This window comes from Lissotriton helveticus, chromosome 5_1, assembly GCF_964261635.1.
Source record: "Lissotriton helveticus chromosome 5_1, aLisHel1.1, whole genome shotgun sequence".
NCBI classification, from domain to species: Eukaryota; Metazoa; Chordata; class Amphibia; order Caudata; family Salamandridae; genus Lissotriton; species Lissotriton helveticus.
The window spans coordinates 1,921,705,707-1,921,725,647 of record NC_136065.1 but is presented as its reverse complement, the minus strand read 5'-3'; the positions used below and the strand labels follow the sequence as shown (position 1 = coordinate 1,921,725,647).

The following is a 19,941-nucleotide window of genomic DNA, read 5'->3' as shown; positions in this document are numbered from 1 at the left end:
AACATTGGCTAGCCTGGTCAGCCAAGAGGTTTGAAAAAGAACGGCAGGATATTGAAGGAGAAGGCAGTACATCAGCATCAGCATCAGCAGGCCATCCCCAGTCAAAAAAATCCACTTCTGCACCTGTGGCTGTGGCAAAAGTGACCTCTCAGCCGTTAAAGACAATGGCAACCGGATCATCTGCACCACACACAACAGTAACAGTGGCTGCTGTAGAGGATTGGCTAACTTTGCTTGGGTATGGTTCTCGAAAAAATGTCACAGGCACAGCAAAAAGTAAGCAAAGTGGAGGAACCGCTGATGACCTTGAGTCGATGGTGCAGGACTATCTGAATGACTCAACAGAGGTCTTTCTTAATGATGAGCCATTGCAGTATTGGCATGGGAAAAAACAATTGTGGCCACAGCTCTCCAACCTAGCTATAAACTATTTGTCTTGCCCACTCGCAAGTGTGTCTTCTGAACGTGTTTTCAGTGCTGCTGGTGGCATTGTAACTCCCAAACGGAGCCGCCTCTCGCCCAAAAATGTGGAGCGGCTGACAATGATCAAGATGAATCAGCACCTCATACCACCAGATTACAAAGTACGAGAAAGCACGCCGCATGAAGACGAGGAGGACGGCAACGTAAATGAGGGGATTTGTTCTCTGTTCGGTGACACTGACCTCATCCTGCCTGAATTCGCAGAGTATGATGATGAAATCTTCTTCTTATTCCCTGACACCGAGCCCTGAAAATGAGACAATGAATCAATAACTTTCTTTTTCGTCCTTATTCACTTTTATTCCTGTGTGTGTGTCTTTCTTTGTTTTGCACAGTTAATTTAATTCAAACTTTAATCACCTAATCCCAAAAACAAGCCCATCAGCAGAACTGTCTTCACTTGTTTGCTTATTGATTTGAAGGTGCCGCAGTCTACATTCCTCAGGTTCACAAGTTCTGAAGAACATGCTCCTCTATCCTCCTCCTCCAGACTCCGATTTCCCTCAAAGCAGAGGGCTGGATTACGCCCAATGAAGAAAGACTCAGCACTTGTGGGGGTGTTCTACTTCTTTGCGGGTGAGTTGACGGCTCTGGGCCCATTGCTGTGAAGCTCTAATAACGGATAAAAGTGTTTTGGACCAAATATGAGGCGGAAATTTCTTGCCGTTTTTGCTGACTTGCTTGCCTTTGAGGTGCTCTTTGGCGGGGTTCCAGGTGTTTTGTGGGTGAGTTTTGGGGTCTGGGAGCACTGCTGCGACAGTCTAATCTTGATTGCATTTGCTTTTCAGGAAATCCGTGGTGGAAAACAGGAGTTATGATGATGACCTAGCTGCACAGCGCGTTTGGACCGAAGGCCGAGAGATAGTGTAAGTATGAGATTTTGCTTTTTTGCTGTTTGGGGGTGTGGTCGCGTGCTTTTTTGCGGGTGGGTTGGCGGGTCTTGGGGCATTCCTGGGAAGGTCTAATACCGGATAGAAGTGTTTTGGACAAAATCCATAAGGAAAAGCCTTTTTTTTGCTATTTCTTCTGACATCTTGCTCAATGTAGCGTTTTGGGGGGCTTCCTGGTGTTTGTGGGTGGGTTGCGGGGTCTCTGTCGAAGCACTGCTGGGACAGTCTAATCTTGATTGCATTTGCTTTTCAGGAAATCCGTGGTGGAAAACAGGAGTTATGATGATGACCTAGCTGCCCAGCGTGTTTGGACCGAAGGCCGAGAGATATTGTAAGTATGAGATTTTGCTTTTTTGCTGTTTGGGGGTGTGGTTGCGTGCTTTTTTGCGGGTGAGTTGGTGGGTCTTGGGGCATTCCTGGGAAGGTCTAATACCGGATAGAAGTGTTTTGGACAAAATCCATAAGGAAAAGCCTTTTTTTTGCTATTTCTTCTGACATCTTGCTCAATGAGGCGTTTTGGGGGGCTTCCTGGTGTTTGTGGGTGGGTTGCGGGGTCTCTGTCGAAGCACTGCTGCGACAGTCTAATCTTGATTGCATTTGCTTTTCAGGAAATCCGTGGTGGAAAACAGGAGTTATGATGATGACCTAGCTGCACAGCGCGTTTGGACCGAAGGCCGAGAGATATTGTAAGTATGAGATTTTGCTTTTTTGCTGTTTGGGGGTGTGGTCGCGTGCTTTTTTGCGGGTGGGTTGGCGGGTCTTGGGGCATTCCTGGGAAGGTCTAATACCGGATAGAAGTGTTTTGGACAAAATCCATATGGAAAAGCCTTTTTTTTGCTATTTCATCTGACATCTTGCTCAATGTAGCGTTTTGGGGGGCTTCCTGGTGTTTGTGGGTGGGCTGCGGGGTCTCTGTCGAAGCACTGCTGCGACAGTCTAATCTTGATTGCATTTGCTTTTCAGGAAATCCGTGGTGTAAAACAGGAGTTATGATGATGAGACCTAGCTGCACAGCGCGTTTGGACCGAAGGCCGAGAGATATTGTAAGTATGAGATTTTGCTTTTTTGCTGTTTGGGGGTGTTGTCGCGTGCTTTTTTGCGGGTGGGTTGGCGGGTCTTGGGGCATTCCTGGGAATGTCTAATACCGGATAGAAGTGTTTTGGACAAAATCCATAAGGCAAAACCTTTTGCCACTTTTTGTAACTTAGGGTTCGTTAGGGTTAGCCCTAGCAGCAGGATTGCATGTGTTTCGGGGTGTTCTGTTGCAACTCAGTTCTGGGGTTTTAGAGCACTCTTGGAGCGATGCTGGCTATGGATACTTTTGCTTGCTTGCAAGTGGTTTTAATACAATCCACGGTGGGTAAGGGTGTATTTGGGCCTACTTTTACTTTTAAAGTACGTTTTGTCACCATTTTTCTGCTAGGCCTCGTTTTTTTGAGATCTGATTGGGGGTCTTCTACATTTGCGACTGGCTTTAGTAAGGGTCTTGGTGGGAGCATTGCTGGGAAGGTCAAATTTTGTTCTAAAACACAGTTTACAGTACACCTACCTTGAGGGGAAAGATCCGCTATAATATTTTGGCCATACTTATTTATCCTTAAAAAGGTGACTCAGACAGAGTACGCAATTTCAAAAATATTGCACTGTCTATTACGGAAATTTCAAGTGTGACTTTTTGCACCACACAGATTACATACCTTATATCTATTTATCAGTGGTATTGTAATAGCACTTCCTGTTTTCCGTTCAATAATTACAGGCCGGGTTTCAGTCGACATCCGCCAGGCAGGCAGTGGACAGGGTGTCTTCTGTCAGTGGTCACCAACATTGATGGACGAAGCGTCAGCTGGAATGGAGGAGTGCCGCTAATAAGAGGAATTGTTTGCTGCATGCAACTTACTTACCAAATTCAACAGGACAACTCCAACAACATACAGAATACAGATACAGTATCCATTGTTTTCTTCTATGAGTGTGACTGCATGTGGTTAGCTTTAGTTTGTACCCAAAGATTTCTTTATCTTCAATTATTGTTTGTCCATGCTGTGCTTTTTTTTTCTTCTCTCAACAAAACCTACCCAAAAAGAAACCCCATTCCCATCCATTTTCCAAACCCTAACCCTCTTCCCCCGGGCTGTGTGGTTTTGCTTGATGTCTGACTAAATGACATCAATAATTCCACACACTTGCTGGGGAGGATAAGGTCATAGCAACAGGCTGGTGAAGGAATACGAGGATATCTTCTAGACTTACTCAGCTTCAGTACTATTTCTTGTTGTAGTAGGAGCCAATGTCAACTAATTTCAACGCAAGTACTAGTTATACTTGCAATACTTTACCATTTGTTAGGCTACATTGTGGCACTGTTCTAGTTTACTGTCACCTGCTATATTCTTGATCGTACCATAACCGTTGTAATGCTACAGTAAGGACAAACCAGATTTCGTTTTCTTTTTTCCCATAGGCATGCAACTGCCACTGTGTCACACCACTAGTACCACCGCAATGAGGAAATTTCATCCGCCCAGGATTGCCAACCTTAATCCCCATTTCACGTGGAGCCAGCCCTGGGTCTAGCCCTAATTTCTAACACAAATTACAGGTAAGATAAGCGTTTGGTGGGAGGTAGTATAATGGAGTATTAGGACTAGACGAAAGATTGACGGTAGTACTACTAAAGTCCTAGGACTCTTCAGGAAAACAAACTTACTGTTACACCCCCACCCACCAGACTGAAAAGCAGTAAAAAACAGGTATGGTCAGATAAAGTTCAAAAAAGTATATTTATGTAGCCCTAACAAAATAATCTCCCTCAAGACCCTCCCTAACCCCAACGATTGTCTTTGAAAAGTCCCAAAAAGAACCCAACTCCCAAATCCCACCCCCCAAAAGTCTCTAAAAAAGGGCAAGGGACACTCCACTACTGGAGGGTGCTGGTGAATTTTGCGGCCAGGGCATCATACTCCTTGCGGAGGGTGGCAAGTTCGAAGCGGAGGCCCTCCACCAAGTTCTTGTACCTAAGGACCTCCTGCTCCAGGTAGGACATTCGGACTCCTAGGCGGCGCTGGCGTGCCTTGCAGCTCCTGTGTGGGGCAGCTGGTCTTTTTGCTGCTTGGCGGTGGCGGTTGGCTTTGTTAGCCCGGCTCCGTACCGCTGGAGCACTGCGCTGGCTGGCAGTCCGTGGGGTCACGGAGGAGGATGCAGCTGTCCCAGTCGAGGATGTTGTGGTTGCACCGGTCGACTGCGTGTCCTCCTCCTCCTCCAGGGCCACCAGCCGCCGATATTCGGCGACAGTGGCATCCAGCCTCCGTTGCCGGGCCATTCGCGCCTGCTCCCTCCGTGATGTCGATTTGAAAGGAGCAACTATATGAAGAAAGAAAGACATAGTCTGTAACCAATGCTCCTTCACATTAATAACTCAAAGTGATTGAGTCGAAAGTTGTGTCACAGTACAAGTAGCAAATTGAAAGCACAGTACATAACTATTGAGGACAGTATCTATCTAACCTCCCACTTCTGCATCCTTGCTCTAACATTAGTGGTAGTTTAATGAACAAATTCTACGACCACTATGGACTTCCATTACAGTCGACTATGACAGTACACCAGTCTTATTCTTCTTCTTCTCTCTTGTTTAGGAAAATTGGTACATTATCTTATGCAAGCCGGCAGAATGGCAGCGCAGTGAACTTGCACCCGAGAAAAACAGACGCACACCATGATGAGTGAGACAGACTTGCGTTACTGTACCGGTCCAGTACATGCAGGTGGTGAAGCTATTACTTTTCTATTACGGGTGGCACTGAGAATACTCTGTTACAAGGGCTACTGCTTAATTAATTTAACTTTCACCCTACAGTGCAAATGAGTACTAGAAAAGGAAAATGAAGAAGCTAAATAATTAGATTATCTATCACTTCACATGGGATGTATTTGATGACATATGGGATGACTTTAGGTGCTTTGCTTATTATTGAGTGAACAGTGATACACCCACACATGAATGACGTACTACTACTACTAAACTAAAGTTATTAAGAGAGGTACGGAGTGTCCACCGTAATAACCGGATATATGCTGTGCTTGCAGTTGCAATACAAACTACTGCTACTATTCATGGTAGTATTGGACAAATTTACAATTTCTTTTCCTTGCCTTCCCTACACTGGAACGGACGTGCGGGTGCGGTGTTACATGCTCAATTAGTTCATCCAGCGACCATCTACTCTCTCTAGATACACATGTGCTATCTAAGAGTCAGATATTACCATGCTCCAGGCATCCATCCATTCAAAGTATATGCACACATACAGTTTCTGTTTCACCCACCCACCCAGGCTGTTGTCCTTCCACCCATCCTTGCTTCATCATTGACCCAGCCATGCACCATACCATATTCTTTCCTTCCCAGCCACCACGGGGACCAAGCAAACACATATCATTCTTCTTTGCCAGCCATCATAAAATTTCTCGTCCTTCCACACTTACTTACACCCTTCTTTCACTTTTCGTTCATCCCATCCATCAAGTTCATCTCAGATCTTATTGGGATTCTTCTCGCCAAAAACTTCACAGCTAAGTCAAAGTACATTTAGAGGAGGCTACTACCTGGTTGATTTATAATACACCTGTGCACAAAGCACACTATGCAGTCTTCATTCTCAATAAGTAAGGAATATATAGCTTACCTCTGCCCGCCACCACCGTGTGAACCCTCACAGGCACATTGGTGTCGTCCGGCACTCGCACCGCCTCCTCCCCAGAAGTGTTGTCCTCCTCATCCACCACCTCCGTGCTGGCCCCGCCACCAGATGTTCCACCTACAAAGTACATTTAAGAATGTTAGAATACACCACTCACTACTATATACTATTTGGTCTAGGAGGAATAAAGAAATTAAAAAAAAACGAAATACAATGTAATAATTTGTAACTGTATACTCTACAGTAAAAATGTCCCTTTTTCCAGGGAAGGCTGTTGTCTTCCTGCACTTTTTGGCACAACTGATGAATGCTTGCTTTTTATTTTTAACACACAACACTTTTTCTCCTAACAGAAGCTTGACTTCTAAGAACACGATCAGGGTCAAGCTCAAGTTCAAACCAGGTGAGAGCTCAGCTCGACCACAAGAAATGTGTCCAATTAATCGTTAGCACTAAGCACTTTTCCATTTTCAGTTAAACGTTTACTTTTATGACAAAGTTGATTTTAATAAATGTGTTTAGTTTTAATAAAGCTTTTAAACTTAAATAGACTCTGTGGTTTTTGGTCCTCCAGACTAGAGTGGATGAGCTAAAGGTTTTGGAATTTTTGCAAGCATGAGTGCCTCTGACACTTCTTGACTGTGACTCCGTACTCTTGTCCTGCGTAGGATAATCTAATGATCATTGGGGATCAATCATCGGTGACTTAGGGAGCTAAATGACTCTACCACACTATCTAGTCAGTAAGGAGATTGGGGGTTCTTCAAAGTCTGATATCACTGAGGTATGTGGAAAGAAAGTCTACCTGCGCCTATTATAATTGATAAACAATGCACTATTTAGTGTTCATAGTTCGGTTTGTGCAGATTTGTCCCTGCAACAGTAGTAGAATGGATTGTCCTCCTATCCAAACCAAAAGTAAAGTAGTATCTTATTCTTTCTTGGTGGTCATTCACCTTTTTATTGTTGGCAATTGTCAAAGCATAAACATTTAGAATACTTGAAAAGACATTATGGACAATCCCAGAGGACTGCACTCAGTGCATAGAGCTATTGCTGACTAGAATGGGAGTCCAATGGAATTGCCAAATGTGCAATCTTACCGCTATATGTATCAAGCTATTTAGCATTCGCAAAGGCCGAAATTCTGCGAATTTCGGCCTTTGCGAATGCTAAATAGACAAATGGAATGTATCAAACAAGTTTGATGCAAAATAAGGATTAGCAAAATTTGCTAATCCTTATTTTGCGATTGCACTTAAGGAATTGCTAATTTTGCGATTCCTTAAATGCAATGTATCAAACAAATATTATGGAAAAAATGCCATTAAGGATTAGCAAATTACCACCAACTTCTAGTTGGTGGTAATTTGCGAATTCTTATCAAAAAGCTTTTTTGAAAAAAACCAAAGGTGCCATATGACGCCCATACATGCCCTTAGGGCATGTATGTGCGCCATATGCCCCCAAATGTCTTTTTCAGGGGTGCAGCAGGGTGTTCTTGAGACACCCCTGCACCCTTGGAAAAATCCCTAATTTGCGATCAGCAAATTGCTAATTGCTAATTGCACTTTCATTCCTATGGGCCTCCTGGCCCATGGAAATGAAGGGGTAATTTGCGAATGACAATTTGCTAATCTCAAATTAGGAATGCTAAGGAATCGCTATTGGAAAGCGATTTTGTACATACATACCGTTTTGCATTTCCTAAATAGCGATTCCTTAAAATTCGCTATTTAGGAAATGCAAAATGGTTTGTTGATACATATAGCGGTTAGTTAGCTACACAGACAGACTAATAAGAATAATCTAGTAATACCACAGGGAGTCATAGTCGAGGCTGGATAAGAATTTAGATCCAGTCTACAAGAAGATCAAAGACGATTTAGAAAAAATCGAATGAGGAACGCTAGGAAAAAATAGGTACTCTATATTAAAATTAAAACTTACTGGGGCCAGCAAAGGAGCCCTCGCCTGCCCGATCCTGGCCTGCATCCTCCTGAACAGCACCCTCCTCCTCCTCCTCCTGTGTCCTCTTGCCCTTGGGGGGAGCTGATGTACAACATGAAAGAAAGAAAGACCAGAAAACATGGATGAGATTTGTCAACCAAACCAAACATTTCAAAAGAACAATAACAAAATATTTTGGAGAAATAGCAAATAGATAGACAACTATTCCACAGGATATATTGACCTATCTCATGTGGTATACTACATTATTCGTATTGCCTGATTTGCGGACCGTTGACTTTGAAAGTTCCTATGTAACTCAATAAACAGACTACTAAAAAGGTTTGCCTAGGCCTGGCAGGCAGCAGTCCGCAGCACGCGAAGTGACAGACAAAGTCCATCCTGCTTGCAGGTCAGTGAATACTCAAACTATCAATCCACCGACCACCACCACTATTTCTTCTTATAGCCATGTGTCTAAAGGAAGGACTGGACTTCAGTCTGTTGGGGCTGATTTAGAAGTCCCTTGCGGCTCATTTTCCTACATTGTTGCGTGACTTTTGTGACGCAGCGGCAGAACAAAAGAGTCGCCATGGTGCGGCGTATATATTAAAAAAAACGCATATGGGAGATGCATCACGTTGTAAAGCCCTGCGACATCAGGGGGCGTTCCGGCACAAGGGAGGGCGTTCCTGCGCAGGAACGAATCCTAAAAGTGGCTATGGGAAATCTACAAGATGTCAACCAGTCACTTTTAGGACAATGATGCGGGACTCAAACCCTGCGCCTGCTTGAAGCCGACGTACGGCTTGATGCAGTATTGGGGAGATAGGGCACCCCAGAGCATTGCTGGAGCTGCGCCATCGTTGGCACGCAACTCCAGCAATGTGCCGCCTTTACGGCACAGATGCGTAAGGCTTCTGTGACGTTTTGGGCCAATGGGTGGTGGTGGCATGGCGCACAATTACTGCCGCATCCCTGCTACTTTGCAGGGATGCGCCGGTAATTGAAAATATGACCCTTAGTGTCTAGCATTACGCAGTTCTTATCTTTACACTACACTCATACATAATTTCTCAGGCCAATGAAATGAACACAAAATACAAAACAAATAAGCATAGTAGCAAGCAAGGCTACTGAGAAGGAGAGCAGTGCACCTGAAATGCATAGAAGATTTTGAAATATAATTTACCTACAATGTAATCGGCAGCATTATTGCTCTTGGTAAAGAACAAAGATTTGCAAATAACAGAGAAGGATAAAACAGAGTAGTTATGAATAGCTACTACTACTCACCAAGCCCGGGGACCTCTACGCCGAGCGCGTCCAGCAAGTCCCGTTCCCGGTCCATGACATCCGTCCAGCGGTGGGTGGCCTGGTTATAGGTGCGCCAGACCCCAGAGAGCTTAAACATGGCCTGGCACACCTTCTCCCACCGCTTCCGGCGCTCCCGGATGCCATAGCCGGTTGCGATCTTGCCGCCTCCCAGGATGGTCTTGGGGAGGCGGCGCTGGACGTAGAAGATTAGTGCGCCCACCTCCTCCGCGCTAAAGATCTCCCGTGGCACCACTTGCTCCCCCCTCAAACGCCCGCACGGGAGCCGGGCACGGGGTGCGGGACCCTTCCCCTTCTTAGGGTGCTTCCCGGCTCCCTTTACCATGGTCTGGGCAGAAATAAAGTTAAATGATAAAGAAGAAATAGAATAGTGAAGAAGAAAAGAAAAGAGTTTAAAAAAGTAGTTTAAAATGAACTAAAAGTAGCAGAAAACACAAAAATATAGAGCTAGAAAAATAGAGGGATAGATAATAAGTAAAATAGATCAAATAAACTTCAAACAAGCAAAGGATGGCAGAGATTCAGAGAGGATACAGAAAGCATGCCCAGAACCATAGCAATGAATGAGAAACAAGATGGCCGCGCCCATTCACGACCGCGTGGGTAAGTTCGCGCGAGATTTTCCTCGCGATCACGCGCGAAATTGTACTAGCGAGCAGCACACTTTGCGAGATTACACATAGCGGCCGGAAACGGAATTACGTCACGCAAACAAGATGGCCGCGCCCGTGTACGACCGCGTGGTTAAGTTTGCAAACGTATCACTACAAGCGCCTTGCGAACATGCAAAAAATCACGCGAACATACACGCCGCAAACAAAAATAATGTATTCGCACGCATTCGCGGCTTCCGAAATCGATCTCGCACGGATTCGCGCCCCGCGAATCGCGCAAAATTGCAGAAAAATGATTTTTGCTACACTGAAAGCAATCACCAGGTGCAAAAGTTCAAACTTAACATTAGTAACCATTCACTCTAGTGCTTCCTGAGGGGCCCCTCCAGAGTTCAGTTGCCTATTTGCAACTATTCTATGACCCTGCTATGACCCAAACAGCAGGCTCATAGAATAGCTACAAGTAGACCATAAAGGTCCTGTGAAAAAAATTGCACTGCAACAGAAAGCAAATTCCAGATAAGGAAGGAAGCAGGCGCCAGCCAGACTGAAAGTTTCAAAATTACTGACACATTAATCACCCCCAAATTAATTCATGCCAGTTGAAGAAGGGCAGGTGTGCTTGCTTTCACTGCAACAGAAAGCAAATTACAGATAAGGAAGGAAGCAGGTGCCAGCCAGACTGGAAGTTTCAAAATCACTGACACATTAATCAACCCCAAATTAATTCATGGCAGTTGAAGCAGGGCAGGTGTGCTTGCTTTTTTTCACCCCCATAATATACAGTGATAAACAAACCTAATGGGTGGCAGTAAGGATGTACCAGAGGGTGGCATGGGTGTACCAGAGGGTGGCAGTGGTGAAACAGAAGGTGCTGTGAACCTGTGATGATAAACCAGACGTAGAAACAACATAGTCGCGGCCGTTGCGAGCCGAAAAGTAAGTTCGCAATTGCGAAATGGTCCACAAATCCTCGCGAACGCGCGCCAACACAAAAAACGTAAAAATCCGCAAATCCGCGAGAGTTCGCGTATTTTTGCGGATTGCGAATCCGTAAATTCGCAAATTCCCGTACGCGAGATCCGCTAGATCCGCCCATGCTTAAACATGACTCATGGAAAGGAAATTCCAAGACACCTCAAAACGACTTGTGGAAAGAAAAGCCCAAGACACCACAACATGACTTGTGTAAAGGAAAGTCCAAGACACCACAACCCCGACATGTACTAATTGTAAAGACAGGTGAAGCTGAGGTGTAGGTGTATTTATTAATAAATCTAAACGTTTCTTGACATACCCGTTTCTACATCAGTCATCAGTTTTAGGTTTGCTGTATTTGCCTTTTCTTGGAGGATTTGTAGTAGTTCCTCCTGGTAACCGTTCCTCTTGGCTGTGCCTCTCGAAGCCTTCTCGCCCTAGGCAGAATTACTTGCAGAGACCATAGGCTGACCTTTATGTAAATGGTCAGCTATGTAAGGAAGACTTACCTGGTGATTTCATGGTATCAAACATGCAACACTATTGTCCTGTATTTTATTTGAATAACCTAATACATTCTGGGAATTGTAGTTCCGAGTCACTTTAATTGTAGTAAGTCACCTGCGAACACTAGTGCTTTGTAAATGAAAAGTATGGGACTTAAACATTGCATTCTTGGTGACCTGGATTACTCTGATAAAACTGTCAGTCACTCGGCAGTGGTGTGAACTGGGGGTGCAGGTGCAACGGACTAGGAACAGGCCACGTGCTGATGTGGGAACAAGGTTGAGGATGCTGAGCAGAGCGCCTCTATGCAGTGACAGCCGGGCTCTGTGACCTCTGATTGAACTCGGGGGGAAAGGGGAAAAGGGTGGCACCCCAGCAGTAGAGGAGGGCAGAGGCGGTCAGAAGATTTAAAACACTCTATTAATCAGGTTATGCTGCAACATATTTTTTGCTCTGCTGGATCACTCCAGATGAGAGGACGAGGTAAGGATGTTAGATTTTTTGTTGTACAAAAGGACTTTTTAATCCTAGTTTCCAAATGTGATGGAATGGTATAACCCTGAGGATATCGCTTTATGTCGTTGTGCCTCAGGGTCCATTATCTGGCACCAAAAATGGATAGCCTAGACGCAAACTCATTTTGCATGCTTCATTATACATATGCATTCATGTATTTATTTATTCATTTGTTTATATTGGGTGCACAGAAAGACTGTGAGACTCCAAGATCTGTGAGCAAAGTCTGCAACAAAGAAGTAGAGTGCCCACAAAAAGCCTACTCCGTAGACCGAGGATGGGGTTCAGTGGTCCTTCCTCAGTACCGGGGGCATCTACGGGAGCAGATAGATGGCCATTTACTTTGATATTGTCAAATGTGATACCCTCATTCCATTGATGAACATCACTGCCTTCATTTCATTAGTATCGGACACTATCTCTTCCCAATCTCTCAGATTATTAATGTCAGATTCTCCAATCTACACTGTGTTTAATGCATACCCTTCCTTTCTTGACTTGCTGGGGTGCCCAGATGAATCGCCCCTCAGAGCGCTGGCTACTATTTAACAAGTAATTCTCTCGGTTACTCTTTGATCTTAAATGGCGACGTGGCCTTGAAAACACAGAAGAAAACACGTGTCGGCAGGGCTGCTGAAAATGTAGTTACCAAATATTGTCTGCTACAAGTTGTGAACATGAACAGAATTGACAAAAAAACATGTATTAGTTACCCTGACAATGGGCAGCCCATCACAAAAGCTGCCTCGAACAGAAGGTGGAATTGAACCACTCTGTCGCTAGACAGCTACAGGTTTGAAGCCTGCACCCCAGACCACTGAGGTTCATCCGGGCAAAGAAACAGTGTAGCAAAACAGGTATATATATCACATGAATAAATACTTTTTTACAGGTAGGGTGTGAGCCAAAATGTGTAATCCGCTTAGCTATCAATGTCCACTATTTGTTGAAGTTCTGGGCTCAGCTCTATTTTTGATTGGTCTTTATTTTCATGCACTGTTTTAGTCAAAAGTTCAGAATATGAACCTTTGATTGTATGCAAAACAGAGACAGGCTTTCTGGGTAAACGTAACTTTCTTATAATATGGACAAAGTTCAGATAAATCATTGGTAATGTCAGCGTTAACTACAATAGAAGAGGAAAGGCCGTGCTTATTTGAGTTTACAGAACACAGAATAAACAGACATTCTTAAAGCCTTACTCTGTTCTCTCACTCTCTCTGACTCCTTGAACGGAAAGATCAAGACACCACAACATGATTGTGTAAAGGAAAGCCAAAACACCACAATATGACTTGAGTAAAGGAAAGCCAAGACAGCACAACATGACTTGTGTAAAGGAAAGCCAAAACACCACAACATGCCTTGAGTAAAGGAAAGCCAAGACATCGCAACATGACTTCTGTAAAGGAAAGCCAAAACACCACAACATGACTTGAGTAAAGGAAAGCCAAGACATCGCAACATGACTTGTGTAAAGGAAAGCCCAAGGCACCACAACATGAATTGTGTAAAAGAAAGCCAAGACACCACAACATGAATTGTGTAAACGAAAGCCAAGACACCACAACATGAATTGTGTAAAAGGAAGATCAAGAAAACACAACATGACTCATGTAAAGGAAAGCCAAGACACCACAACATGAATTGTGTAAATGGAAAGTCCAAGATACCACAACATAACTCATGGAAATCTGAAGACACCACAACATGGCTCGTGTAAATGAAAAGTCCAAGACAACAAAACATGAATCGTGTAAAGGAAAGGCCAAGACACCACACCATGACTTGTGGTAAGGAAAGTCCAAGACAACACAACATGAATGCTGTAAAGGAAAGATCAAGACCCCATAACATGACTTGTGTAAAGGATATTTCAAGATAAGACAACATGACTTGTATAAAGGAAAGCCAAGACACCACAACATGACTTGTGTAAAGGAAAGTCAAGACACCAAAACACGACTAGTGTAAAGGAAAGCCAAGACACCACAACGTGACTCATGAAAAGGCAAGCCAAGGCACCACAACATGACTTGTGTAAAGGAAAGCCATGGCACCACAACATGACTCGTGTAAAGGAAAGCCAAGAAACCACAAAATGTCTTGTGTAAAGGAAAGTAGAAGACACCACAACATGACTTGTGTAAAGGAAAGCCAAGACACCACAACATGACTCATGGAAAGGAAAGTCCAAGACACCACAACATGACTCATGGAAAGGAAATTCCAAGACACCTCAAAACAACTTGTGGAAAGAAAAGCCCAAGACACCACAGCATGACTTGTGTAAAGGAAAGCCAAAACACTACAATATGACATGAGTAAAGGAAAGCCAAGACACCACTACATGACTTGTGTAAGGAAAGCCAAAACACCAAAACATGACTTGAGTAAAGGAAAGCCAAGACATCGCAACATGACTTGTGTAAAGGAAAGCCCAAGGCACAACAACATGAATTGTGTAAAAGAAAGCCAAGACACCACAACATGAATTGTGTAAACGAAAGCCAAGACACCACAACATGAATTGTGTAAAAGGAAGATCAAGAAAACACAACATGACTCATGTAAAGGAAAGCCAAGACACCACAACATGAACTGTGTAAAAGGAAGATCAAAAAAACACAGCATGACTCATGTAAAGGAAAGCCAAGACACCACAACATGAACTGTGTAAATGGAAAGTCCTAGGTACCACAACATAACTCATGGAAAGCTGAAGACACCACAACATGGCTCGTGTAAATGAAAAGTCCAAGACAACAAAACATGACTTGTGTAAAGGAAAGGCCAAGACACCACACTGTTACTTGTGGTAAGTAAAGTCCAAGACAACACAACATGAATGCTGTAAAGGAAAGATCAAGACCCCATAACATGACTTGTGTAAAGGATATTACAAGACAAGACAACATGACTTGTGTAAAGGAAAGCCAAGACAGCACAACATGTCTTGTGTAAAGGAAAGTCAAGACACCACAACATGACTAGTGTTGTAAAGGAAAGCCAAGACACCACAACGTGACTCATGAAAAGGCAAGCCAAGGCACCACAACATGACTTGTGTAAAGGAAAGCCATGGCACCACAACATGACTTGTGTAAAGGAAAGCCAAGAAACCACAAAATGTCTTGTATTAGGGAAAGTAGAAGACACCACAACATGACTTGTGTAAAGGAAAGCCAAGACACCACAACATGACTCATGGAAAGGAAAGTCCAAGACACCACAACATGACTCATGGAAAGGAAATTCCAAGACACCTCAATACGACTTGTGGAAAGAAAAGCCCAAGACACCACAACATGACTTTTGTAAAGGAAAGTACAAGACACCACAACCCCGACATGTGCTAATTGTAAAGACAAGTGAAGCTGAGGTATAGGTGTATTTATTAATAAATCTAAACGTTTCTTGACATACCCGTTTCTACATCAGTCATCAGTTTTAGGTTTGCTGTATTTGCCTTTTCTTGGAGGATTTGTAGTAGTTCCTCCTGGTAACCGTTCCTCTTGGCTGTGCCTCTCGAAGCATTCTCGCCCTAGGCAGAATTACTTGCAGAGATCATAGGCTGACCTTTATGTAAATGGTCAGCTATGTAAGGAAGAGTTACCTGGAGATTTCATGGTATCAAACATGCAAAACTCTTGTCCTGTATTTTATTTGAATAACCTAATACATTCTGGGAATTGTAGTTCCGAGTCACTTTAATTGTAGTAAGACACCTGCGAACACTAGTGCTTTGTAAATGAAAAGTGTGGGACTTAAACATTGCATTCTTGGTGACCTGGATTACTCTGATAAAACTGTCAGTCACTCGGCAGTGGTGTGAACTGGGGGGTGCAGGTGCAACGGACTAGGAACAGGCCACATGCTGATGTGGGAACAAGGTTGAGGATGCTGAGCAGAGCGCCTCTATGCAGTGACAGCCGGGCTCTGTGACCTCTGATTGAACTCGGGGGGAAAGGGGAAAAGGGTGGCACCCCAGCAGTGGAGGAGGGCAGAGGCGGTCAGAAGATTCAAAACACTCTATTAATCAGGTTATGCTGCAACATATTTTTTGCTCTGCTGGATCACTCCAGATGAGAGGACGAGGTAAGGATGTTAGATTTTTTGTTGTACAAAAGGACTTTTTAATCCTAGTTTCCAAATGTGATGGAATGGTATAACCCTGAGGATATCGCTTTATGTCGTTGTGCCTCAGGGTCCATTATCTGGCCCCAAAAATGGATTGCCTAGAGGCAAACTCATTTTGCATGCTTCATTATACATATGCATTCATGTATTTATTTATTCATTTGTTTATAGTGGGTGCACAGAAAGACTGTGAGACTCCAAGATCTGTGAGCAAAGTCTGCAACAAAGAAGTAGAGTGCCCACAAAAAGCCTACTCCGTGGACCGAGGATGGGGTTCAGTGGTCCTTCCTCAGTATCGGGGGCATCTACGGGAGCAGATAGATGACCATTTACTTTGATATTGTCAAATGTGATACCCTCATTCCATTAAAGAACATCACTGCCTTCATTTCATTAGTATCGGACACTATCTCTTCCCAATCTCTCAGATTATTAATGTCAGATTCTCCAATCTACACTGTGTTTAATGCATACCCTTCCTTTCATGACTTGCTGGGGTGCCCAGATGAATCGCCCCTCAGAGCGCTGGCTACTATTTAACAAGTAATTCTCTCGGTTACTCTTTGATCTTAAATGGCCACGTGGCCTTGAAAACACAGAAGAAAACACGTGTCGGCAGGGCTGCTGAAAATGTAGTTACCAAATATTGTCTGCTACAAGTTGTGAACATGAACAGAATTGACAAAAAAACATGTATTAGTTACCCTGACAATGGGCAGCCCATCACAAAAGCTGCCTCGCACAGAAGGTGGAATTGAACCACTCTGTCGCAGACAGCTACAGGTTTGAAGCCTGCACCCCAGACCACTGAGGTTCATCCGGGCAAAGAAACAGTGTAGCAAAACAGGTATATATATCACATGAATAAATACTTTTTTACAGGTAGGGTGTGAGCCAAAATGTGTAATCCGCTTAGCTATCAATGTCCACTATTTATTGAAGTTCTGGGCTCAGCTCTATTTTTGATTGGTCTTTATTTTCATGCACTGTTTTAGTCAAAAGTTCAGAATATGAACCTTTGATTGTATGCAAAACAGAGACAGGCTTTCTGGGTAAACGTAACTTTCTTATAATATGGACAAAGTTCAGATAAATCATTGGTAATGTCAGCGTTAACTACAATAGAAGAGGAAAGGCTGTGCTTATTTGAGTTTACAGAACACAGAATAAACAGACATTCTTAAAGCCTTACTCTGTTCTCTCACTCTCTCTGACTCCTTGAATGGAAAGATCAAGACACCACAACATGATTGTGTAAAGGAAAGCCAAAACACCACAATATGACTTGAGTAAAGGAAAGCCAAGACACCACAACATGACTTGTGTAAAGGAAAGCCAAAACACCACAACATGCCTTGGGTAAAGGAAAGCCAAGACATCGCAACATGACTTCTGTAAAGGAAAGCCAAAACACCACAACATGACTTGAGTAAAGGAAAGCCAAGACATCGCAACATGACTTGTGTAAAGTAAAGCCAAGGCACCACAACATGAATTGTGTAAAAGAAAGCCAAGACACCACAACATGAATTGTGTAAACGAAAGCCAAGACACCACAACATGAATTGTGTAAATGGAAAGTCCAAGATACCACAACATAACTCATGGAAATCTGAAGACACCACAACATGGCTCGTGTAAATGAAAAGTCCAAGACAACAAAACATGACTCGTGTAAAGGAAAGGCCAAGACACCACACCATGACTTGTGGTAAGGAAAGTCCAAGACAACACAACATGAATGCTGTAAAGGAAAGATCAAGACCCCATAACATGACTTGTGTAAAGGATATTTCAAGATAAGACAGCATGACTTGTATAAAGGAAAGCCAAGACACCACAACATGACTTGTGTAAAGGAAAGTCAAGACACCAAAACACGTCTAGTGTAAAGGAAAGCCAAGACAACACAACGTGACTCATGAAAAGGCAAGCCAAGGCACCACAACATGACTTGTGTAAAGGAAAGCCATGGCACCACAACATGACTCGTGTAAAGGAAAGCCAAGAAACCACAAAATGTCTTGTGTAAAGGAAAGTAGAAGACACCACAACATGACTTGTGTAAAGGAAAGCCAAGACACCACAACATGACTCATGGAAAGGAAAGTCCAAGACACCACAACATGACTCATGGAAAGGAAATTCCAAGACACCTCAAAACAACTTTTGGAAAGAAAAGCCCAAGACACCACAGCATGACTTGTGTAAAGGAAAGCCAAAACACTACAATATGACTTGAGTAAAGGAAAGCCAAGACACCACTACATGACTTGTGTAAAGGAAAGCCAAAACACCAAAACATGACTTGAGTAAAGGAAAGCCAAGACATCGCAACATGACTTGTGTAAAGGAAAGCCCAAGGCACCACAACATGAATTGTGTAAAAGAAAGCCAAGACACCACAACATGAATTGTGTAAAAGGAAGATCAAGAAAACACAGCATGACTCATGTAAAGGAAAGCCAAGACACCACAACATGAACTGTGTAAAAGGAAGATCAAGAAAACACAGCATGACTCATGTAAAGGAAAGCCAAGACACCACAACATGAACTGTGTAAATGGAAAGTCCTAGGTACCACAACATAACTCATGGAAAGCTGAAGACACCACAACATGGCTCGTGTAAATGAAAAGTCCAAGACAACAAAACATGACTCGTGTAAAGGAAAGGCCAAGACACCACACCGTTACTTGTGGTAAGTAAAGTCCAAGACAACACAACATGAATGCTGTAAAGGAAAGATCAAGACCCCATAACATGACTTGTGTAAAGGATATTTCAAGACAAGACAACATGACTTGTGTAAAGGAAAGCCAAGACAGCACAACATGACTTGTGTAAAGGAAAGCCAAGACACCACAACGTGACTCATGAAAAGGCAAGCCAAGGCACCACAACATGACTTGTGTAAAGGAAAGCCATGGAACCACAACATGACTTGTGTAAAGGACAGCCAAGAAACCACAAAATGTCTTGTATTAAGGAAAGTAGAAGACACCACAACATGACTTGTGTAAAGGAAAGCCAAGACACCACAACATGACTCATGGAAAGGAAAGTCCAAGACACCACAACATGACTCATGGAAAGGAAATTCCAAGACACCTCAATACGACTTGTGGAAAGAAAAGCCCAAGACGCCACAACATGACTTGTGTAAAGGAAAGTACAAGACACCACAACCCCGACATGTGCTAATTGTAAAGACAAGTGAAGCTGAGGTATAGGTGTATTTATTAATAAATCTAAACGTTTCTTGACATACCCGTTTCTACATCAGTCATCAGTTTTAGGTTTGCTGTATTTGCCTTTTCTTGGAGGATTTGTAGTAGTTCCTCCTGGTAACCGTTCCTCTTGGCTGTGCCTCTCGAAGCATTCTCGCCCTAGGCAGAATTACTTGCAGAGATCATAGGCTGACCTTTATGTAAATGGTCAGCTATGTAAGGAAGAGTTACCTGGAGATTTCATGGTATCAAACATGCAAAACTCTTGTCCTGTATTTTATTTGAATAACCTAATACATTCTGGGAATTGTAGTTCCGAGTCACTTTAATTGTAGTAAGACACCTGCGAACACTAGTGCTTTGTAAATGAAAAGTGTGGGACTTAAACATTGCATTCTTGGTGACCTGGATTACTCTGATAAAACTGTCAGTCACTCGGCAGTGGTGTGAACTGGGGGGTGCAGGTGCAACGGACTAGGAACAGGCCACATGCTGATGTGGGAACAAGGTTGAGGATGCTGAGCAGAGCGCCTCTATGCAGTGACAGCCGGGCTCTGTGACCTCTGATTGAACTCGGGGGGAAAGGGGAAAAGG

General features: G+C 43.5%; 2 non-coding genes across 2 annotated transcripts; both read right to left on the bottom strand.

Moving 5' to 3' along the window:
- Positions 1 to 12,723: 12,723 nt before the first annotated feature.
- On the bottom strand, positions 12,724 to 12,810 carry TRNASTOP-UCA (transfer RNA opal suppressor (anticodon UCA)). The gene has a single exon. It is a non-coding gene; the product is annotated as a tRNA-Sec (tRNA).
- A 4,044-nt stretch (positions 12,811 to 16,854) lies between these two features.
- Positions 16,855 to 16,940, bottom strand: TRNASTOP-UCA (transfer RNA opal suppressor (anticodon UCA)). The gene has a single exon. It is a non-coding gene; the product is annotated as a tRNA-Sec (tRNA).
- Positions 16,941 to 19,941: the final 3,001 nt, after the last annotated feature.